The 26,192-nt window shown below is 49.0% G+C and overlaps 1 long non-coding RNA gene across 1 annotated transcript in view; it reads left to right on the forward strand.

Moving 5' to 3' along the window:
* Positions 1-25,953, forward strand: part of LOC144719284 (uncharacterized) — a 48,377-nt gene extending 22,424 nt beyond the window's left edge. The window contains exon 2 of the long non-coding RNA XR_013585578.1: positions 25,606-25,953. This is a non-coding gene — a long non-coding RNA (uncharacterized LOC144719284). The remainder of the gene's footprint in view (positions 1-25,605) is intronic.
* Positions 25,954-26,192: the final 239 nt, after the last annotated feature.

The following is a 26,192-nucleotide window of genomic DNA, read 5'->3' on the forward strand; positions in this document are numbered from 1 at the left end:
ACGGGTATATGGCTTCATTGGGAAAAAGCCCGAGTACCTGGAGAATATCCACCACACATACAAGGGGTAAATATTTACACCGAATAACAATGAAAGCTCTACTCTACGTGTTAGCACTAAGATGTGTTCATCCTTCAGTCACAGCTCATGCAACAACACTGCCAGGCTCAAGCAGGTACCCAACGTTGGGTCAACATTGGCATGTGTATATGTTGACCTTCTTTCGCACCGTACATAACCAATCGTGTTTACCTCCAATGAGATTGAACCCACTGGACCAATGTTGGCCCGACGTTGGCCCACCACTGGTCCAATGATCCATGTTTACTGGGTTAAAGATTAAAGGTGATAAGGCTATCTCTGCATCCTGAGTGTTGTCTTGGGGGTTTGGGGGCAGGCGGAGTATCAGCTGGCGCGGGTTGAGGTGCGTGCCGAAGGAGAAGCAGTTCCCGCTGCCTCCCACAATGAAGATGTGGCTCTCATGGTCCTTTCCGTCACCACCACCACAACCACAGCCGCCACGGCTATCCCACCGCTCCACAGCGCTGTGTCCGTGCAGTAGCGCGGGGCTCTCCACGCCGAAATGCAGTCGCAGGAATGGCATTTTAACGGGTGCCACCCCCGAAAAGAAACGGAATAAGCTTAGTGTTTGACGTAAAAAAAACATTTCTTAGCCAATTTTATTTTAAATTGTGATTTCATCACCCCCCACCCCATGTGAAAGAACGGCCTGCAGAAACAGATATCACAGAACTACCATTGAGATCCCTAGATTTGACCTCGTGCCATGCTATAGCGGCGCAACACACAGACACCTGTTGTACACCTAGACACAAGAGTTCATCACATTTAAACACTACGTTTTTAGGTACGAGCTGGATGAAAGCAAATAATGCGAAGTTTATTGAGAACGCCTTCATCCAGCGGTGGACAGATCAAGGATAATTGATGCTGATTTTCTGCCGAAAGTCTGAAATCAAAGTGCCTCTCCTCTTGAACAAGAAATGGAATGACGCGTGTCTTTGATGATAGCTCTCAGCCAGCAATAGACATTTCAAATTGGCACTGCATCATTCTCCCCACAGGGATAATGCTCTAACTATATATTATTACTAGCTGGAAGTACCCGGCGTTGCCCGGGCGAAAACGATACTTTAAAACTCCTCTTAAAAACTTAACATATACATAAGGAATACAAAAAGTGTAATGTATGTAAAAAGTATTTGCGTATCAATTTTATGTGTTTAGGAGAATACAACAGTGTAACAATTATTTTTTGCGAGTCCCCGCTGGCGATGTTTACTACACATCGCAGCAGTTTCTCATTTGAAGCTGATTCGACGTAGGGGAGGCTCAGGACCAGTTCAGATAATAGTCACCGGTGTCGGCCATGAGTGGAAATCTAACTTGGGTCGCCGGGTTCCTGGTGCAGCATGCTTACCGCTACACCAGCGTCACCCACACACATCAACTTACACACACACATCAACTTACACGCACATCAACTTACACACACACGCACATCAACACACACACTTCAACTTACACACACACTTATCGACTTACACACACACACACACACAGCGAATTACAAACACACATGGACTCACACACAAACATCGACGTACACACACACACACATCGACTGAGACACACACACATGGACTGACACACACACATCGACCCTCACACACACACACACTGACTCACATACACATACACATCGACTCACACACACATACATTGACTCACACACATCGACTCACACATATATCGACCGACACACATCGACTCACACACACACACATCGACTTACACACACACATCGACTAATACACATACATACATCGACACACACACTTCGACTTACACAGGCACAAATCGAATCACACACACATGCACATCGACTCTAACACACACACGTGGACTTACACACACACAATTGTGAAGATCACACATTAATTTATTTATTGCATTTAAATAATTCAGGAAAGCCTCACCGAGACTTCTCAGAAGTGTCCAGCATGAGTATTTTGCGAAAGACCTACCACGGGTATATGGCTTCATTGGGAAAAAGCCCGAGTACCTCGAGAATATCCACCACACATACAAGGGGTAAATATTTACACCGAATAACAATGAAAGCTCTACTCTACGTGTTAGCACTAAGATGTGTTCATCCTTCAGTCACAGCTCCTGCAGCAACACTGCCAGGCTCAAGCAGGTACCCAACGTTGGGTCAACATTGGCATGTGTATATGTTGACCTTCTTTCGCACCGTACATAACCAATCGTGTTTACCTCCAATGAGATTGGACCCACTGGACCAATGTTGGCCCGACGTTGACCCACCACTGGTCCAATGATCCATGTCTACTGGGTTAAAGATTAAAGGTGATAAGGCTATCTCTGCATCCTGAGTGTTGTCTTGGGAGTTTGGGGGCAGGCGGAGTATCAGCTGGCGCGGGTTGAGGTGCGTGCCGAAGGAGAAGCAGTTCCCGCTGCCTCCCACAATGAAGATGTGGCTCTCATGGTCCTTTCCGTCACCAATACCACAACCACAGCCGCCACCGCTATCCCACCGCTCCACAGCGCTGTGTCCGTGCAGTAGCGCGGGGCTCCCCACGCTGAAATGCAGTCGCAGGAATGGCATTTTAACGGGTGCCACCTCCGAAAAGAAAATGAATAAGCTTAATGTTTGACGTTAAAAAACATTTTTAAGCCAATTTTATTTTAAATTGTGATTTCATCACCCCCCCCCCCCATGTGAAAGAACGGCCTGCAGAAACAGATATCACAGAACTACCATTGAGATCCCTAGATTTGACCTCGTGCCATGCTAGAGCGGCGCAACCACACACACCTGTTGTACACCTTGACACATGAGTTCATCACATTTAAACACTAAGTTTTTAGGTACGAGCTGGATGAAAGCAAATAATGCGAAGTTTATTGAGAACGCCTTCATCCAGCGGTGGATAGATCAAGGATAATTGAAGCTGATTTTGTGCCCAAAGTCTCAAATCAAATTGCCTCTCCTCGAGAACAAGAAATGGAATGACGTGTATCATTGATGATAGCTCTCAGCCAGCAATAGACATTTCAAATTGGCACTGCATCATTCTCCCCACATGGATAATGTTTTAACTCAGGGGCAAGGAACTTTTTTTCTGCCAAGGGAAATTTGGACATTTATAACATCACTAGCGGTAAGTACCCGGCGTTGCCCGGGTGAAAAAGGCAAACACACACATGTAGTTACACACACAAATCGACTGACCCACACACATAAAGTTACACACTCATATCGACTCACATATACATACATAGACTGAACAACAACAACCGTCATTCGCCAGTAACTGGTGGTGACTTGACCACAACGCTTGTGCCAGGCTATGTGCACCTTGAGGCCACGTGAAGTGTCGAACGCCCGCTAGCGGGAGGTCACGGGGCAGACCCAGATGGCACAGGTCGACTGACTGAGACAGGTGGGCTGATGCACCACCTGTGGCCCCTACTGTGGCAACTTGCTGTGCTTTAGCCACCCGGCGCTCCGCTCGTTGTTGTGAGCGTCGCTCCTTCGCCCTCCATTGTTGTTGGAGGGCGACTGCCTCCAACTGCCCAGTAGCGTCCTTCAGGAGCCTCCTCCACAGAGGCCGATCTTGACACGGCTGGTACCAGTCACCGTCAAGTCGACTCAGCTACACGTCCTCCTTGTACCACATTACTCCATGTCTTCTCTAGCCCGTGCCGCGCCCGTTTAACCCCCTCGATCCGACCGAACAAAAGCTGTTTAGGCATGCGGTGGCTGGCTATGCGGGCTACATGACTGAAGCAACGCAGCCTTGCCTGCTGGAGGAGCTCACGGATGGGACGTTGTCCACACCTTTCAAGGATTTGTGAGCTCCTCACACAATGCAGCCTGGTTAAACCCAGGATGGATCGTAGGCAGTTTATCCTAAATGTTTCTAACCGGCGAAGACATTCCATTAGGGGGGGTCCAAGTGTCGCAAGTGTAATAAAGGACTCGTTCACTGGGTCTGTCTCCGTTGTCCTTTATTTGGGTTATTTACACTTGTCCCACACGGCCCTCGCTCAGAGCCTCCCCGCTTGGCAGCTCCATAGCTGCCTTCGCTCCCGTAGCCTTTCTCGCTCCTGCAGCTCCGCTGCAGGTCCCCTGTGCAGTCCTCCGGCTGCTTTCACTGCAGCTCCACCGCTGCTCCCCGTTCCTCCGTGCTCGGTCACCGCTGTCCGACGGTGCCGAGTCTTACTGTGTGTGTGGCGATCTCGCCACTCTCCAACCTCCGCCCTGCGTGGCCTCACTCTGTCTCTATCTCCCACACTCTCCCGTCTCTTCCGGTATCTCTCCCTTAAGACCTCACCCCTCTCTCTCACGTGACCTAACTCCTCTCCCCCGTGACGTCATATCCGCGAGGCCGTTTACGCCCGCATTACACCACCCTCCCCCGTAGAGAAAATCCAGCCGACCTCGGCTGAACAATAACGACAACAAGTAATGCGAGTGAACACAGCCATCACACATGCAAGGACAACGAAGCATACAATAAATATAACAATAACAACAAGAACACAATAGTAAAATTCAACGAAATGTAAGGGACTTCGACCGCGTGCAGGTCGCGGGTCCGTCCCGGACGGGCGGCGGCCCTCCTGCAGACCGGGAACGTGACGGGGTTTTAGGAGCGACAGGATGAAATCCTCCCGTCGCTATTGGAGGCCCGTCAACGTCCCGGTCCCATATCCCTGAAGGCCCAGCGTCGGGGGGTGTCCCGCGATCGTGTCTGCGGCGGGGTCGGAAGGGCGGCGGGGCTTGGAGTCCCCTCAGCCGTGGTAGGCACACCCCGAGCAGAGTCCCCTGTCTCCTGTAGTGTCACGGCCGGCTTGTCTGTAAAAGGCACGACAGGCGCTCTTGCAAGGTCAACAGGCACAGGCAAGGATGAGTCGGCAGCAACAGACCCCGGCAAGGCAACATCAGGAGATGACGCATCAGTTCGAGGGGCCACATATGGTTTCAAGCGCGACGTGTGAACGAACCAACGCCGAGATCCAAACCGAACACGCGCAGACTGTGGGTTGGGAACCTCGATGAGGCGAACCGGCCCTTGCCATGGTTTATGTAATTTAGGAGAGGTACCTGGCCGCACCTGCGGGCAATGAAGCCAGGCCATGTCCCCCACCTTCCAGGGGCACTCCCCCTTGGAGCGTCGAGCACACCGCTCATTCCGTGCCTGGGCTTTGGCCGTAGCCATACGGGCCCCTTCCAGCGCCTCAGTAACACGGCGAACGGAATCCTGAATGTAATCAGGAAGAGGCTTAGCAGGTCCCCTCACTCCAGTTCCCAACTGCACATCCATCGGCGGCACGTTTTCGCGACCGAACATAAGGAAAAACGGCGAATATCCTGTAGCCGCATGCGGCGTCATCCGGTATTCCGAAAGTACCGCAGGGATATGCAAATCCCAATCCGATTGTTTTTCACTCATCGTGTGACACAACATGGCGGACAAAGTCCGATTTAGCCGTTCGACCATACCATCCGTTTGTGGGTGGTAGGGAGATGTCCGTATCTTTTTAGTTCCAAGAGCCGCACACACTTCCCCCAACAATTTAAAAGAAAAATTCCGGCCTTGGTCTGTGAGGAGCCTCTCCGGCGCCCCCTTGTCCATAACGTACCCAAATAGAAAGGCGTCTGTGATAGACGCCGCTGACTGGTCAGGCAAAGGCCAGGCCATCGGCCAGCGGGAGAGGTACTCCACCCCAACCAGCAAGTATTTATTACCTTTAGCGGATGGCGGGAAGGGTCCCAAAATATCCAACGCCACCAATTCATTAACTCGAGACACCTGAATAGACTGTATCGGCGGCAAATATGGTTGTTTAGGTGGCTTTCGCTGGGCACAATCGGGACACGCGCGAACGTGACCGACGACATCTGTTGTCATGCCGTGCCAAAAGTAATCTCGCTGCAACGTCAATAGGGTCTTCTGCACCCCCAGATGTAAGAGCGTGTCGCAATGCAGAGTCCTAATCAATTCGTACCGCAAGGATGCCGGTACAACCAGACGCCAGCGTTCCTGTAACCCTTCCCTCCACATCAGCAGACCATCGCGGAGAGCAGTTTCCGGCACACCCCCCGTATCCGGTCCCCCACTCTTCTTCGCAGGCCGATTCCGTAAAGTCACCAATGAATCGTCCAACATTTGTTCCCGAATCCACACAGCCCTTGGAAGATTCAAAATTCCATCAGCCGGTCCCGGCTCCCTTGGAGCTTCAGGCACCTCGACCGCCAACGCAACAGGCTGAGGGGGATGCTGAATCGGTGCACATCTATGCGTCCCAGACGCGCACGCTCAAGGGGATCGCTGCGGCAACCTAGAAAGGGCGTCCGCGTTCGCGTGACGCACCCCCTTCCGATGGTGAATTTGGAAGGAAAATTCTTGCAGCGTGTCCAACCACCGCGCCAACTGGCCGGATGGTTGGTCCATCTTAAGAGCATACTGCAAGGCCGCATGATCCGGGCGTACAATAAACGAATGACCGTAGAGATATGGTCGAAATTGGCGGAGAAAGAAAACAATAGCCAAAAGTTCCCTGCAAGTGACGCAGTAGCAGGTTTCTGCGGGAGACAAAACCCGGCTACCGTATGCCACCACGCGCTCCACACCACCTTTGGACTGCGACAACACGGCCCCAATGCCCGTGTCACTCGCGTCCGTATCCAGAATGAAGGGGTGATCGAAATCAGGATAATCCAACGTCGGTGCCATAGCCAATCGATTGCGCAGGCCCTGAAACGCCGCCTCTTCTGGCGGTCCCCAAGCAAATTTCCGTCCTTTACCCGTAAGGAGGTGCAAGGGCCTCGCGATCGTCGCAAAATTCGGAACAAACCTCCGATAATATGAGGCAAACCCCAAAAACCGACGTACATCCCCCACCATGGCCGGGGTTGGCCAGTCACGGACGCACGCTGTCTTGTCCGGATCCGTGGCCACCCCGTCCGCACTGACGATATGCCCCAAATAGCGCATGGACCGTTGCAGTAGGTGACATTTCTTAGGCTTAAATTTCAAATTAGCAGAACGCATCCTGGCGAACACAGCCTCCAACCGCAGTAAATGCTCATCAAATGTGCGGCTGAAGACGATAATATCGTCTAAATATATCAGACATGTCTCCCACTGCAACCCCGTTAACACCAACTCCATCAACCTTTGAAATGTGGCAGGGGCAGCATTCAACCCCATCGGAAGACAATTAAATTGGAATAACCCCTGCGGCGTACGGAAAGCAGTCTTCTCCCGCGAGGGCTCGTCAAGGGGAAGCTGCCAGAATCCCGAAGAGAGATCTAGCGTTGAAAAGAACATCGCCCCCGACAAGGCATCGAGGGAGTCGTCCATACGCGGCAGGGGGTACGCATCTGCCACAGACACTTTATTTAATTTCCGAAAATCCACACAAAATCGCAATTTGCCGTCCTTCTTTTTAACCAAAACAACAGGCGCGCCCCATGGGCTGTTAGATGGAGATATTATGTCCGCAGCCAACATGTCATCCACTGCCCCTCGAACCTGATCTCGCTCCGCCGGACTCATCCGATGCGAGTTTAACCGAATAGGGGCAGCGTCTCCTGTGTCAATATGATGGTAAATCAACGAGGTGCGTCCCAAGTCCAAATCGTCGGAGCTAAACACATCAGAATAACTCAATAATAATTTACGAAGCGCGCAACGTTGTTCCCCGGAAAGGGAAGGATTTTCCCCACACAATTCGGCGATCCAGCGATTATCTGCGGCCCCAGGGCCTGAAACACCACCAACCATGACCTGGCTGCCCAGATGATCCTGTGCCGTAAACGCCGTAGTGGCATGTGCCACAACCGTACCAGCCGGCACACACACATTTTCGGTACTTGCATTAAGCACCTGCAGAAACGGCTGCTGGTCCGGCCGGACAATAGTTTGCGCCCCAACGAGCGCCGATCCGCCCGTTATGGTGGCGGACGGTGACAACAAAACCCCAATTGCACCTTGACGACCAGGCACAGGCTTCCGATATCGCAAAGGGATAAGCATCTGTGAGCCAGGTGGAATATCAACAGATACCTCGGACAGCGCCTGCACCTGGGTGACCGGAGCAGGTCACCCCCAGGGCGACGGTAGAAATGTAATTTTTCGCCCACCCGGTAATTCAATGCAGTTTTCATTAATTCTGATTAGAATGGGCATCTTGGCCAGAAAGTTCCCAACAAACAAGGAACCGCAAGGGACCTCGAAATTAACACAATTCCCGAGGCCTACACTCCCCCGATAGATATTTTAGCGTCCACTTGGCCCACAATGCCCATGCTACCCCCGTTCGCAGCGACGCAGGAATCGTAAACCGGACGCACGGCCTCTGGTGGGATGCCCAACAGATGGAAAATTACATCCGATATAATGGTCGCGGACGCCCCGGAATCCACTAAAATACGCACGTCCACCCATTGTATAGAACCAGGTACAGTGGACGAACCAGTAGCGGCCGCGACGACCCGCCATGCCAATTTACGCCACTGCGTTACCGAGCGACGTGGCCCAGTCGATGGCCTCCCCCCGTTATTAACAACACCTGGATCGCACGACAACGGTGATGCGTGAGGTGTCAAGCCTTGCCGGGTGTCTGGTGCGCACCGACTTGCCTGTCCTGGAGGATCCTTCCGCGGCACGTCCACTGTCGAGGCCTCCTGCTGGGGCGGACCTGGGACACGGGCCCAGCAGTCCCTGGCGTAATGGCCCTTACGGCCGCAGCGGAAGCAGTCGATGTCGTTGCGCCGCGCCGCAGGCCCCCCGTCCCGACGCTCCCGTGTCGGTGGCGCAGATCGCGGCCCCGGCCTACTGCGGGCCGACCACTGAGCAGAGGCGGCTGTCAGCTCCTGCGGGCCCCCCCCCGTCAGGAACGTACACCGCCTTCTTGGGATCCCAACCCACGGCACCTCCTTCGACGATGGGCTCCCCCGTCCACGCCGTGACTTGCTTCCAACGGCGCAGGTTGAACTGGGCATCAAGACATTTAGCGCCCGCCCGGGATGTCAGCTTTTCGTGGCCACACACCGGCATAGGAATCCCCAAATCCCGGGACAGCTCGAGTATCTTACCCAAGATGAGAAGTTCGAGCAGGTCAGGCTCCGTCTCCGGGTATGCGGCCATGGCCAACTCCAATACCACACCCCTGTATGCCACCGGCGACTCCTCGGGTGCTCGCTGGCGTTGAACAAACTGGCGATGAGCATCATCCGGTGGCTCATATGCATCTGCCATCTCGTCGAAAACTCCTCTCAATGTTTTCTTCTTCTTCGGCCTTCATAGAACGGAAGAATCTCACCGACTCGTCATTGAGAAGAGTCGTTAAAATCTCCAATGCCTCAGCATCCATCCACCTTGCTGAGCGTACCGCCGCCAAAAATCTGCAGGCGAAAGCACTCCAATTGCCACCGATGGAGAATTATTTAACAGTCGTGAGATGACGACTGCGACTTCTTGTTGCGCCGTCCTCAGCCGATGACTCATCAGGCGGCATATTCAAAATGGCGTCGCATCGCAACGTGTTGAAGATGGCGGCAGGGGCGGTTTCTTCATTAGGGCGATTGGGCGACGCACCACCAATGTCATTCAACCACAGAGTCACGCTAGCCGTCACTGTCAGCCTCTGGATATAGTCCAATCAGCGTCATGTCACGTTCTGTGGAGTTCCGCCTCTTTTTGGGCGATTTCACTACGGCTTAGAATCGCCCCGAGTGGCCCCATAAACTTACATTCAAAGATGTTTTTTTTCGAACGGGGGCGCTGCAATGCATTCTCTATGGCTTCCGGGAGGGCATGCACTAACGTGCTTACGTCATCATACGTGCTAACGTCATCATACGTAAGCACGTTTCATCCAACAATATAATTTATCGCCACCTAGTGGAATCTTTAATAAAATAAACTTGAGTGGTTTGTTTTAATAGTGAGTATATAAACAAACAAGATGTATTGTAAGAGTCACTTTATTTTTCATTAATATTAAAGAAGTGAAGTTGCCTTTACATGCTTAAGCTGTTAATTTATTCATTGCATGGGTGGACCTTATCCTTATCAATCATCCAGACATTTGCCCCCCCTGAGAGATTTTGCAGGAGCCGCCACTGGATGGCGGCCTCCTGTCGCAAAGAGCGCAAGATGACGGCTTCCCGCCGTTCTTCTCCTGCCACACCCAAGATGGCGTCTTCGTGCCGCGTGGCCGATGGCGCCGACAGCGGAGGCAAGGCGGCGACCTGCGGACCTCCATCGGCTCTCCCCAACGCCATCCTCGGCGTGACGAGCTCGTACAATTGCGCGAGCACGATTTTCAGTGTCTCCAGCTGCGCCGCCATCTGTCTCCATCGCAAGTCCGCGTCCTCCGGCGCAGACGGGTCCACCAACGCGGCGACGTCTTGGACTCCCGGACCCGTACTCGTTCCCGCACGGATCTCCTCCTCCATCGCAGGCAGGTCCACCGCCTGAGGAAGGTCGTCATCGTCGGATGATGTAGCAGATGATGGCGCAGGAATATTCTTTCTTCTGAGCTGTTTTGACATGCCGTTTCACTTCTGACACCAGTGTAATAAAGGACTCGTTCACTGGGTCTGTCTCCGTTGTCCTTTATTTGGGTTCTTTACACTTATCCCACACGGGCCTCGCTCAGAGCCTCCCCGCTTGGCAGCTCCACAGCTGCCTTCGCTCCCGTAGCCTTTCTCGCTCCTGCAGCTCTGCTGGAGGTCCCCTGTGCAGTCTTCCGGCTGCTCTCACTGCAGCTCCACCGCTGCTCCCCGTTCCTCCGTGCACGGTCACCGCTGGCCGACGGTGCCGAGTCTTACTGTGTGTGTGGCGATCTCGCCACTCTCCAACCTCTGCCCTGCAAGGCCTCACTCTGTCTCTATCTCCAACACTCTCCCGTCTCTTCCAGTATCTCTCCCTTAAGACCTCAACCCTCTCTCTCACGTGACCTAACTCCTCCCCCCCGTGACGTCATATCCGCGAGGCCGTTTACGCCCGCATTACACAAGTGTAGAGAAGGGCCGAGAATACTTGAAGTTTCGTGCGAGTGATAGACCAGGTAGCTTCCACACAGTGTTACGCAACCAATGAAAAGATAATGTGGCTCGAATGATTCGGAGTGAGACCTCTGCTGTTAAACCGGAGCCGGTCATTGGCACACTGGCAAGGTATGGGAAACTCTCCACTGTCTCCACAACTGCCCCATCACCAATTGGGAGTTGTGGGGGTGGAGTGTCCGATGGTACAAAATACCCAGGCAGGTGCTTAGTTTTGGTGGGGCTGATGGTAAGGCCCCACGTCTTGGTGGCAGCACCTCGAACTCCTCCTCCGAGTAAGCAGCAATTAGCAGATCGTCGGCATATACAACGTGGTTGAGCAATAGGGAGCCATCCCTTGACCGAACCTGGGCATCGATCAGCTTCCCATTGTATCTGTAGCAGATGGTAATTCCTCCGAAGTACGTGGTAAAAATATATGTAAAATAATGTGGGAGCCAGACATCCCTGTTGCACCCGAAGGTGTATAGGAAATGGCTCTGACTCACGGCCACGTAGTTTGACGCGGGGCCGCTCATCATCATGAAGGTCCTTAAGGATCGTGAGCAGAGGGTCAGGGACTCCAAAAGCACGAAGAACAACCCAGAGGCCAAGCCTACTGATGGTATAATAGGCCTTGACCAGGTCAATAAAGCACACACATGGACTCAGACACACAAGGACCAACAGACATGCAAAGAAATAGACTTATACTAACTAACATGGAACCACGCACACACAGCGACTAACACACAAGCACATGGACTGACACACACACACACACATCGACACACAAACACATCGACTTACACACACACATATGGACTCACACATACATACACATCCAATTGAGATACACACACATGGAGGGACAAACACACATATCGACGTACACACATACAGCGACTCACACACACACATAGACTCACACACATACATTGACTCACACATAGACATACGTCGAGTCACACACACATTAACGTAAACACATATATGTACTTACACACACACATATGGACTAAGACACACACACATGGACTTAGACACACATGCATACATAGACTGACACACACATAGCCCTACACACATATACATATGGACTGTGACACACAGACATCTACTTCAGATACACAGACATAGATTAACACACACATATCGACTCACACACACGCATTGACTTACACACACACATCGAGTGACACACACATGTATAGACTTATACACACATGTGGACTAACACACACACACACACACATATGGACTAACACACACATACACATCGACGTACACGCACATATCGACTGACACACATAGACACACAAACGCACATTGACTTACACACTCAGATAGAGCCATGCACACACATCGACTAACACACACACATGGACTAACAAACACGCAGCGAATGACACGCACACTTGGACTGACACACACACATAAACACTTTGACGTACACACACATTGGGCGTTGTCCGTTCGAAAAAGACACACACACACATGGACTTAAAGACACGCATGGATCTACACGCACACACATATGGACTCAAAGACACACACATCGACTCACACACACACATCGACGGGCACAGCAATCCCCGATGATGGCACAGCTATCGGTATCGCAGTACTACGTGTGAGTAAATAGCGTGACGTGAGCGATGGAAAAAATAGAAATGCATTCAAGAAATAAGCAGAAATAAGTGTAAATGAAAGAGCAGCAGTACGCACAGGTAAGTTGAGAAGCAGGCTACAGTCGAGATTATAGACTGCCAGTACGCCGACTCAATGGCATAAGCATTGCTACAGTCGACATGAAAGGCTGGCAGTACACTGAGTGAGGTAAAGAAGCAGGCAACAGATTATAGACTGGCATACACCCATAATGGTGAAAATGAAAATTAGCAGTGTAGATAATAGGTTGGCAGTGGACTGACGTTAATTAATCAGAAGGGCAGCAGGCCACATCACAGACTGGCAGTAGACCGTTGCAGCGTCACAAAAGTGCAGCAAAAAAAGGGAAATTTTAGCAACCTAAAAATCAAAAAAGAGTTTTGTGCACACAAACATTATTATTGTAACATGTGGCAACTTGTTTCATAATAGTAAACAATGAATCTGAGTTGTTATCTGCACACAAACAATAATTGAAATATCTGCCAACTTATTTGTTTCATAATCGTAAGCAATGAACGTGAGTTTTTATCTGCACACAAACATTATTATTGTAATGTTTGTCAACGAATGTGTTTAATAATAGTAAACAATGGAGCGTAACATACAAGGACATTTGTACTTACCATAGCCATGTTGAGGCCTTGTCCCATGCGTAACATTGGCAAGGCGGCAGAGTTGGCACGTTGCCAGGCTAGGGGCTGGGCCGCTACCCCCCCCCAGCATCCCCCGCCCGTGCAAGAATAATGCTATGTAAGTGTAGTGCTGAACTTCACGCTTCTTACTTTTCCTTCGTCAATTTATTTCACCATCATCATTTAACATTGCCCCACATGCTCTCCGCTCGCTCGCCGCGTTCTGCCGGCCTCGCTCGTTCCGCGTCTCCGTCGACTCTCCTATCCGCTTCCCCCCGTCACAGTTCAGCCGCTCTCCCGGAGTGATGGTGGCCGATGATAGAGCAGAGAGTACGGTAACGGTGATAGATAGAGCAGAGAGTACGGTAACAGTGATAGAGAGAGGAGAGAGTACGGTAACGGTGATAGAGAGAGCAGAGAGTATGGTAACGGTGATAGATAGAGCAGAGAGTACGGTAACGGTAATAGAGAGAGCAGAGAGTATGGTAACAGTGATAGAGAGAGCAGAGAGTATGGTAACGGTGATAGAGAGAGCAGAGAGTACGGTAACAGTGATAGAGAGAGAAGAGAGTAGGGTCGAAGAGGAGTGTACGGACCTTGGGAGAGACGGAGAGAGAGCGGAGCGGGATCGCGGAGCGCAGCGAGCGAACGGGGAGACAGGGAGTGTCGTTAATGACGGACGGTGGAACGGAGCGAACGGGGAGACACGGAGCGGTGACGATGAGGAGGTGAACTCTAAGTGTGAATAAAGCGAACGGAAAGACAACCCGAGTACGAGTCCTACACATTTAAACACCAAGTTTGTAGGTACGAGCTGGATGAAAGCCAATAATGCGAAGTTTATTGAGAACACCTTCATCCAGCGGTGGATAGATCAAGGATAATTTATGCTGATTTTTTGCCCAAAGTCTGAAATCAAAGTGCCTCTCCTCTTGAACAAGAAATGGAATGACGCGTATCTTTGATGATAGCTCTCAGCCAGCAATAGACATTTCAAATTGGCACTGCATCATTCTCCCCACAGGGATAATGCTCTAAATATATATTATTACTAGCTGGAAGTACCCGGCGTTGTCCGGGCGAAAAAGATACTTTAAAACTCCTCTTTAAAACTTAACATATACATAAGGAATACAAAAAGTGTAATGTTTGTAAAAAGTATTTGCGTATCAATTTTATGTGTATAGGAGAATTCAACAGTGTAACAATTATTTTTTGCGAGTCCCCGCAGGCGATGTTTACTACACATCGCAGCAGTTTCTCATTTGAAGCTGATTCGACGTAGGGGAGGCTCAGGAGCAGTTCAGATAATAGTCACCGGTGTCGACCATGAGTGGAAATCGAACTCGGGTCGCCGGGTTCCTGGTGCAGCATGCTTACCGCTACACCAGCGTCACCCACACACATCAACTTACACACACACATCAACTTACACGCACACGCACATCAACTTACACACACACGCACATCAACACACACACTTCAACTTACACACACATGTATCGACTTTCACACACACACAGCGAATTACAAACACACATGGACTCACACACAAACATCGACGTACACACACACATACATCGACTGAGACACACACACATGGACTTACACACACACATCGACCCTCACACACACACACATTGACTCACATACACATACACATCGACTCACACACACATACATTGACTCACACACACATCGACTCACACATATATCGACCGACACACATCGACTCACACACACACATCGACTTACACACACACACATCGACTAATACACATACATACATCGACATACACACTTCGACTTACACAGGCACAAATCGACTCACACACACAGACACATCTACTCTAACACACACACGTGGACTTACACACACACAATTGTGAATATCACACGTTAATTTATTTATTGCTTTTTAATAATTCAGGAAAACCTCACTGAGACTTCTCAGAAGTGTCCAGCATGAGTATTTTGGGAAAGACCTACTACGGGTATATGGCTTCATTGGGAAAAAGCCCGAGTACCTGGAGAATATCCACCACACATACAAGGGGTAAATATTTACACCGAATAACAATGAAAGCTCTACTCTACGTGTTAGCACTAAGATGTGTTCATCCTTCAGTCACAGCTCCTGCAGCAACACTGCCAGGCTCAAGCAGGTACCCAACGTTGGGTCAACATTGGCATGTGTATATGTTGACCTTAAATTTTGATTTAAAGCTTTCGTGACTGCAGGGATTCATCTTCTTGGTTCTTTCGGTAAAGTCACGTAGAAGGGAAGTAATAAAATAATAAAAATAAAACATAATAAAATTATTATCACGACGTTTCGGCTACAACGCAAGCAGCCGTCTTCAGGTGAAGAATGAGACACTACCAAGCTAGGAGCTTATATATAAGCTGGGTTGGAGGTGGAAGAGCGCCTCAACAAAAATAATGTGCATATGAAGAGGAATTTAGCATATTCATGGGAAATGCGTAGGTGGTGGGCGGGGGAGTTTCAAAGTCATATTATGGCCATGCATTATACAGGATCAGCAGCACCAAGGGAGGGTGCAGGGAGTAGCATTAACAAAGGAAAGGAATGTTAATAGTATGTAGCTGCAGTTACTAAACAACCACGTAGAAAACTAAAGTATAAACTGCATAGCACCATCAGTATACTTACTATACTCTACAATAAGCTGAGTTATTAACAGCAAGTAATACATTACAATTCTACGTCGTAAAAATTATATAATATGCTTCCATCTAAACTTTATTCTCTTACATCACACGAGCATACACCGTACTATATACTGCCATAGATAAACCCAACATTAAATTATATACTGTATTGCTATAAACTACATTTTAATAAAACACTATGTATTATTCTACCCACCCTAATGTGTATCATACTGCTATATGTTTACTATACAATTACGATACTATATATTACTTTGTACATTGTATTAAGCATATAAATGTTATACTGTTTGTTATTATACACTGTACCATTGACCGTCGTGTCAATGGGTGAGTCGTGGCGGGAAAACTTGCAGCGGAGCAAAGAATCCATTCCCTGCGGAGAATACAATGCCAGTGAGTGGAACGCAGTCTGAAAGTCATCGTAAACGTGAACACAATCAGTTAAGATCCGAAATGGTTTATTACGTCCTTCCAATGATTGCTAAGCCAGAATCCATCTTCTCGGTTAAAATTGTCTCTGTGTTTGTATATGTGGATCGCCTCATAAACGAATCTCTCATGATAGCCAGATGGCTTGCAGAGAACCTCTGTCTTGGAGAAGTCAATGTCATGTGAGCCCACTGAGTTGTAACAGTGATCTGCCACGGCTGAGGTGTTTGTCCTACCGTGTTTCAGGTCTGCTTTATGTTCACGGATGCGGTCCGAGACATGTCGTTTGGTTTTCCCAATGTAACTGCTACCACAGAGGCAACTTAGTTTGTAGACGCCAGGGTACTGTATGTCTGGAACCATATATTTTACAGACGGGACCAGATCACGGATTTTATGTACTGTGTTGAATCGGACCTGGATCTTGTGTTTAATCAGGATTTTGGAGATCTTCTTTGTGACCCCAGCAATGTAGGGTAAGATGATGGTCTTGAAAGGCTCCTCAACAGGATTCTTCTTGATGGTTGGAGTGATGGCTTTGCGGATTGTGTAGTCGGAGTAACCATTAGCCTTAAGAGCTTGGCGTACGTGTTTGAGTTCACTGGCAATGTGTTCCTGGTCGGAGATGCATTGGGCTCTATGGTATAGAGTCTTGATGAGGGAATTCTTCTGGGATGGATGGTGGTGGGAATCCGGTTTTAGGTAAGCATCCGTATGGGTGGCTTTCCTGTAGACAGAGTGGCTCATTGAACCATCAGGTCTCCTTTTAATTAGGGCATCCAAAAGGGTTGCTTGCCATCTTTTTCGACTTCCATGGTGAATCTGATGGCTGGGTGTATGGAATTGATGTGGTCGAGAAATTGGTCTAGAGCAGGTCGGCCATGTGGCCAGATGACAAAAGTGTCGTCTACGTACCTGTTCCATAAGGTCGGGCGTAGAGTGGCAGTCTGGATGGCGTCAGTCTCAAATTTCTCCATGAAGATGTTGGCTACAACCGGAGATAGGGGGGAGCCCATTGGGGTGCCCTCAGTTTGCTTGTAGAAAGTTCCATTCCAGGTGAAGTATGTATTGGTTAAGCAGTGTCTCATCAGGGGGGGTACCCCAGCATTCAGTCCTTGATGAACCAAGTCTTCAATGATTGCGATGGTGTCAGGTACAGGAACCTTGGTGAATAAGGAAACCACATCAAAACTGACAAGCAGGTCGTCTGGGGACAGGGCAATCCCCTTGATTGTCGATACCAGGTCAGTAGAGTTTAGTACCGCAGAGGTGGTTTTTCCAGTGAAAGGCCGTAGGATTTCAGACAAAAAACGAGCCAATTTATAGGTGGGGGAGTTGATAGTAGAGACAATGGGACGAAGAGGTGTATCTTCTTTATGTATCTTTGGCAAGCCGTATAATCTTGGTGGCCTGGCTGCAGAAGGTTTCAATGAGAACTGTTTGGTCTGATCAATTAATGCGGTTGAATCAGAAATGATTTGCTTGGTTTTTGAGACGAGGCTGTTGGTGGGGTCTCTTTTTATTTTTGTATAGCTGCCATCGTTGAGTAGTTCTTGGATTTTGTTGTTGTATTCTGTTTTGTCCATGATGACAGTGGCATTGCCTTTGTCGGCTGAGAGGATGACAATGTCATCCCTATTTTTTAATTGAGCTTATTCAAAACGCTCATCTTTGCTGATGTTGCTAGCTGGCATCTTAGCGTTTTTGAGGGTTGCAGAGATTTCAGATCTTGCTACGTCTGCAGCGATGTGACTCAAGCCCTTGAGAGCTACATCTACTCAAGCAATTATATCATTAACTGGTATGTGTCTAGTTGTGACTGCAAAGTTTAGTCCTTTAGCTAAAACGGATTTCAGACCTTCAGAAATAGAACTGTTACTGCGATTAATTGCGACTTTTTTAACATCAAGTTTTTCAATGTGTGGGTCCGGTTTCTTGTTTGAGAGGCGGTTGATTTTGGAAATCAAATTTTCCTTACATTTAGTCGACATAGCGGCAGCTGAAGAGGCAGTCATTTTTTCTACATGTTCCCAATCCGATGTGGACATTGTTGCACTCAAAGATAAGTGTGATTTGTAGAGTGTCTTGTCTAACTGATCTAGTTCGGTGCGCGTAAGTCTGATTTTCTCTGAGATAAGAGCTAAGCTAGTTCTAGACAGAATTCGTTTCGCATTAGAAGAAGTTACAGCAGCAGATGTTAGTGTAAATGCGTTTGGTATTACCTTAGAGTCGCGGCATCTCTTCAGAAAGGTGAGAGACTCGATTAGCTGAGCCTTCTCATCACGGAGCTTGTTGAAGGATCTCAAAGTTATGTGGAAACCCTCCCCGTAGAGGCGGTTAAATTTCGATTTAAAGCTTTCGTGACTGCAGGGATTCATCTTCTTGGTTCTTTCGGTAAAGTCACGTAGAAGGGAAGTAATGAAATAATAAAAATAAAACATAATAAAATAATTCTCACGACGTTTCGGCTACAACGCAAGCAGCCGTCTTCAGGTGAAGAATGAGACACTACCAAGCTAGGAGCTTATATATAAGCTGGGTTGGAGGTGGAAGAGCGCCTTAACAAAAAGAATGTGCGGGTTGAGGTGCGTGCCGAAGGAGAAGCAGTTCCCGCTGTCTCCCACAATGAAGATGTGGCTCTCATGGTCCTTTCCGTCACCACCACCACAACCACAGCCGCCACCGCTATCCCACCGCTCCACAGCGCTGTGTCCGTGCAGTAGCGCGGGGCTCTCCACGCCGAAATGCAGTCGCAGGAATGGCATTTTAACGGGTGCCACCCCCGAAAAGAAACGGAATAAGCTTAGTGTTTGACGTAAAAAAAACATTTCTTAGCCAATTTTATTTTAAATTGTGATTTCATCACCCCCCACCCCATGTGAAAGAACGGCCTGCAGAAACAGATATCACAGAACTACCATTGAGATCCCTAGATTTGACCTCGTGCCATGCTATAGCGGCGCAACACACAGACACCTGTTGTACACCTAGACACAAGAGTTCATCACATTTAAACACTAAGTTTTTAGGTACGAGCTGGATGAAAGCAAATAATGCGAAGTTTATTGAGAACGCCTTCATCCAGCGGTGGACAGATCAAGGATAATTGATGCTGATTTTCTGCCGAAAGTCTGAAATCAAAGTGCCTCTCCTCTTGAACAAGAAATGGAATGACGCGTATCTTTGATGATAGCTCTCAGCCAGCAATAGACATTTCAAATTGGCACTGCATCATTCTCCCCACAGGGATAATGCTCTAACAATATATTATTACTAGCTGGAAGTACCCGGCGTTGCCCGGGCGAAAACGATACTTTAAAACTCCTCTTAAAAACTTAACATGTACATAAGGAATACAAAAAGTATAATGTATGTAAAAAGTATTTGCGTATCAATTTTATGTGTTTAGGAGAATACAACAGTGTAACAATTATTTTTTGCGAGTCCCCGCTGGCGATGTTTACTACACATCGCAGCAGTTTCTCATTTGAAGCTGATTCGACGTAGGGGAGGCTCAGGACCAGTTCAGATAATAGTCACCGGTGTCGGCCATGAGTGGAAATCTAACTTGGGTCGCCGGGTTCCTGGTGCAGCATGCTTACCGCTACACCAGCGTCACCCACACACATCAACTTACACACACACATCAACTTACACGCACATCAACTTACACACACACTCACATCAACACACACACTTCAACTTACACACACACGTATCGACTTACACACACACACACAGCGAATTACAAACACACATGGACTCACACACAAACATCGACGTACACACACACACACATCGACTGAGACACACACACATGGACTTACACACACACATCGACCCTCACACACACACACATTGACTCACATACACATACACATCGACTCACACACACATACATTGACTCACACACACATCGACTCACACATATATCGACCGACACACATCGACTCACACACACACACATCGACTTACACACACACATCGACTAATACACATACATACATCGACACACACACTTCGACTTACACAGGCACAAATCGACTCACACACACAGACACATCGACTCTAACACACACACGTGGACTTACACACACACAATTGTGAAGATCACACGTTAATTTATTTATTGCTTTTTAATAATTCAGGAAAACCTCACCGAGACTTCTCAGAAGTATTTTGGGAAAGACCTACCACGGGTATATGGCTTCATTGGGAAAAAGCCCGAGTACCTGGAGAATATCCACCACACATACAAGGGGTAAATATTTACACCGAATAACAATGAAAGCTCTACTCTACGTGTTAGCACTAAGATGTGTTCATCCTTCAGTCACAGCTCCTGCAGCAACACTGCCAGGCTCAAGCAGGTACCCAACGTTGGGTCAACATTGGCATGTGTATATGTTGACCTTCTTTCGCACCGTACATAACCAATCGTGTTTACCTCCAATGAGATTGGACCCACTGGACCAATGTTGGCCCGACGTTGAACCACCACTGGTCCAATGATCCATGTTTACTGGGTTAAAGATTAAAGGTGATAAGGCTATCTCTGCATCCTGAGTGTTGTCTTGGGGGTTTGGGGGCAGGCGGAGTATCAGCTGGCGCGGGTTGAGGTGCATGCCGAAGGAGAAGCAGTTCCCGCTGCCTCCCACAATGAAGATGTGGCTCTCATGGTCCTTTCCGTCACCACCACCAAAACCACAGCCGCCACCGCTATCCCACCGCTCCACAGCGCTGTGTCCGTGCAGTAGCGCGGGGCTCTCCACGCCGAAATGCAGTCGCAGGAATGGCATTTTAACGGGTGCCACCTCCGAAAAGAAAATGAATAAGCTTAGTGTTTGACGTAAAAAAACATTTTTAAGCCAATTTTATTTTAAAATGTGATTTCATCACCCCCCCCCCATGTGAAAGAACGGCCTGCAGAAACAGATATCACAGAACTACCATTGAGATCCCTAGATTTGACCTCGTGCCATGCTATAGCGGCGCAACCACACACACCTGTTGTACACCTTGACACATGAGTTCATCACATTTAAACACCAAGTTTTTAGGTACGAGCTGGATGAAAGCAAATAATGCGAAGTTTATTGAGAACGCCTTCATCCAGCGGTGGATAGATCAAGGATAATTGAAGCTGATTTTGTGCCCAAAGTCTCAAATCAAATTGCCTCTCCTCTTGAACAAGAAATGGAATGACGTGTATCTTTTGATGATAGCTCTCAGCCAGCAATAGACATTTCAAATTGGCACTGCATCATTCTCCCCACATGGATAATGTTTTAACTCAGGAGCAAGGAACTTTTTTTCTGCCAAGGGAAATTTGGACATTTATAACATTTACTAGCGGTAAGTACCCGGCATTGCCCGGGTGAAAAAGGCAGACACACACATGTAGTTACACACACAAATCGACTGACCCACACACATAAAGTTACACACTCATATCGACTCACATATACATACATAGACTGAACAACAACAACCGCCATTCGCCAGTAACTGGTGGTGACTTGACCACAACGCTTGTGCCAGGCTATGTGCACCTTGAGGCCACGTGAAGTGTCGAACGCCCGCTAGCGGGAGGTCACGGGGCAGACCCAGATGGCACAGGTCGACTGACTGAGACGACTGGCTGATGCACCACCTGTGGCCCCTACTGTGGCAACTTGCTGTGCTTTAGCCACCCGGCGCTCCGCTCGTTGTTGTGAGCGTCGCTCCTTCGCCCTCCATTGTTGTTGGAGGGCGACTGCCTCCAACTGCCCAGTAGCGTCCTTCAGGAGCCTCCTCCACAGAGGCCGATCTTGACACGGCTGGTACCAGTCACCGTCAAGTCGACTCAGCTACACGTCCTCCTTGTACCACATTACTCCATGTCTTCTCTAGCCCGTGCCGCGCCCGTTTAACCCCCTCGATCCGACCGAACAAAAGCTGTTTAGGCATGCGGTGGCTAGCTATGCAGGCTGCATGACTGAAGCAACGCAGCCTTGCCTGCTGGAGGAGCTCACGGATGGGACGTTGTCCACACCTTTCAAGGATTTGTGAGCTCCTCACACAATGCAGCCTGGTTAAACCCAGGATGGATCGTAGGCAGTTTATCCTAAATGTTTCTAACCGGCGAAGACATTCCATTAGGGGGGGTCCAAGTTTCGCAAGTGTAGAGAAGGGAGGGAATGACCGTGGCCGAGAATACTTGAAGTTTCGTGCGAGTGATAGACAAGGTAGCTTCCACACAGTGTTATGCAACCAATGAAAAGATAATGTGGCTCGAATGATTCGGAGTGAGACCTCTGCTGTTAAACCGGAGCCGGTCATTGGCACACTGGCAAGGTATGGGAAACTCTCCACTGTCTCCACAACTGCCCCATCACCAATTGGGAGTTGTGGGGGTGGAGTGTCCGATGGTACAAAATACCCAGGCAGGTGCTTGGTTTTGGTGGGGCTGATGGTAAGGCCCCACCTCTTGGTGGCAGCACCTCGAACTCCTCCTCCGAGTGAGCAGCAATTAGCAGATCATCGGCATACATAACGTGGTTGAGCAATAGGGAGCCATCCCTTGACCGAACCTGGGCATCGATCAGCTTCCCATTGTATCTGTAGCAGATAGTAATTCCTCCGAAGTACGTGGTAAAAATATATGTAAAATAATGTGGGAGCCAGACATCCCTGTTGCACCCGAAGGTGTAAAGGAAATGGCTCTGACTCACGGCCACGTAGTTTGACGCGGGGCCGCTCACCATCATGAAGGTCCTTAAGGATCGTGAGCAGAGGGTCAGGGACTCCGAAAGCACGAAGAATAACCCAGAGGCCAAGACTACTGATGGTATAATAGGCCTTGACCAGGTCAATAAAGCACACACATGGACTCAGACACACACAAGTACCAACAGACATGCAAATAAATGGACTTATACTAACTAACATGGAACCACGCACACACAGCGACTAACACACACGCACATGGACTGACACACACACACATATCGACACACAAACACATCGACTTACACACACACATATGGACTCACACATACATACACATCCAATTGAGATACACACACATGGAGTCACACACACACATATCGACGTACACACATACAGCGACTCACACACACACATAGACTCACACACACACATAGACTCACACACAGAGAAAGATCAGCTGACAACAGGGGAAGGTCCTTGTGGCGGCATGGAGAGACGGCTGACAGGAGGGAATAGAACCCACTGGGACAGTCATGGGTTAGCTTCCCATTTCTGTAGTTTCCCATGCTTCGCAGTATGTTGGAAACACCCGCTTCAGCTACAGAAAGTCAACATACGAGAATACCCCTAGAGTCTGCGAGAGCGGGGGCGGAAGATGACTCATCGGCTGACAACATGGTAACGACTGGACCGGAAACGACTACGAGTAATGAGAGCACAGCACAAGAGAACACCACAGCAACTGTCACAAGTTCAGCTGCAACAGCGGGCCACAAACAGATGCAGGTATGTGTCTGTGGTTGGAGGAAAGTTGCATCACACCATGGGTTGAGGATCCACCAGGGGAAGAAGGGGTGTTTGGGTAAAGAGAGACAGAGGCCTCGCATTGATTACTTTCTGCGAAAGCAATCAAATCAGTCGAATGAAGCACAGCAACTGGACGCAAACCATAGTTTGCAGTGCATCAGTACCACTGTCATGGAGGACGTAAACTGAAGCACCGAAGTAACAACTGAGGTGGAACCAACAACAGGAGTGGAACTCACCCAGCCTCCCAGACCTGCAGTCGAGAGGAGACTACCAGGGCACAGACCGTATGTGAAGTGGCCTAGCGCCAGTGACAAGAAGTTGTGGGAAACAGTGAATACTGACCTTACCTTTACCCTCGAGAAACTTCGAGGCACAGTGGAGAAGAAGTTGGAGAGGATGGGGGACATCATCTATGAGTACAGGGCAGAAAGCTTTGGAGTGCAAAAGGCAAAAGGCGGGATAAAGGTTCCAACCCAACCAGTTTCCAGGAGGCAACAATAAATCAAGCGCCTCGTTCAAGAAAGGAGACAGCTTAAGAAACAGTGGAAGAAAGCCTCGGAAGTGGAAAAGGAGGGTATAGAGGCACTTCAGGCTGACATCAAAACCCGGTTGGCATCCCTCCGTAGAGCAGAGAACCTACGGAAACGCAGAAGGAAGAAAGAACAAACTAGAACTCGATTCTATAAAGATCCCTTCAAGTTCCTTAAAAGTCTCTTCACGAAGGAAAAAAGTAGAGTTCTAAAAACAACAAAGAAAGACCTAGAAGAGCACCTGAGAACAACAAACTTTGACTCAAAGCAACATGAACATCTGGCCATCCCATCAGATATCCCACCCATTGAACCCCCGGAACATCATATTGAGACCAGCCCTCCGACATGGAAAGAGGTGGAAAACACAGTTCGAAGGGCAAGAACAGCATCAGCCCCGGGGCCAAATGGAGTCCCGTACAAAGTGTATAAGAACGCACCAGACGTCCTGAGGTTCCTCTGGAGGCTTATGAGAACAGCTTGGCAAAAGAAGATAATACCCAAAGTGTGGCGTAGGGCAGGCGGGGTCCTGATCCCTAAGGAGAAGGATGCAGTGAACATCAGCCAATTCCGCCCAATCTCCTTACTGAATGTCGAGGGTAAAATCTTCTTTAGGGTCATTGCCCAGAGGATGGCCGAGTACCTGCAAAGGAATGCGTACGTCGATACATCTGTACAGAAGGCAGGAATATCAGGGTTCTCTGGCTGCTTGGAACATTCCAGCATGATCTGGCACCAGATCCAAATGGCCAAGGTGGAGAAAAGGGACCTCCATGTAGTCTTCCTCGACCTCGCCAATGCATTTGGCTCTGTGCCCCATGAACTCCTGTGGTCTGCCTTCAGATTTTTCCACATACCGGACACCATCACAACCCTGGTGAAGTCGTACTTTCAGGATCTGCAGTTCTGCTTCACCACCTCAGAGTTCACCACCTCATGGCAATGCCTGAATGTAGGTATAATGGCTGGATGTACCATTTCTCCATTGGCATTCATAATGGCAATGGAGGTTATCATCAGATCTTCAAAATGGGTTGCTGGTGGACAGCGAGTCGACTCTGGTTTTCGCCTCCCTCCACTCAGAGCCTACATGGACGACATTACAACATTGACCACCACTGTCCCATGCACCAGGAGACTGCTCAGAAAACTCGAGGAGAACATCAGCTGGGCCCGTATGAAGATTAAACCATCCAATTCACGCAGCATCTCGATTGTGAAGGGAGTACTCTGTGACCTGAAATTCTTCATCGGAGATGACCAAATCCCAACAGTGTCTGAGCAGCCGGTAAAAAGCCTTGGAAGGTGGTATGATGCAAGCCTGAAGGACAAAGACCAGGTGCAACAGCTGCGCAAAGACATCAGTAGTAGCCTACAGTCCATCGACAACACCCAGCTACCTGGAAAGTTAAAGGCCTGGTATCTGCAGTTTGGTCTCCTACCCCGGGTGTTGTGGCCCCTAGCAGTGTATGAGATTCCAATCTCAACAGTGGAGAAGATGGAAAGAGGAGTCACGAGCTACTTAAAGAAGTGGCTCGGAGTTCCACGATGCCTTACCACCATAGGCCTCTATGGAGATGGTGTCCTCAAGCTGCC

Source organism: Lampetra planeri, chromosome 1, assembly GCF_965212315.1.
Source record: "Lampetra planeri chromosome 1, kcLamPlan1.2.h2, whole genome shotgun sequence".
Taxonomy (NCBI): domain Eukaryota; kingdom Metazoa; phylum Chordata; class Hyperoartia; order Petromyzontiformes; family Petromyzontidae; genus Lampetra; species Lampetra planeri.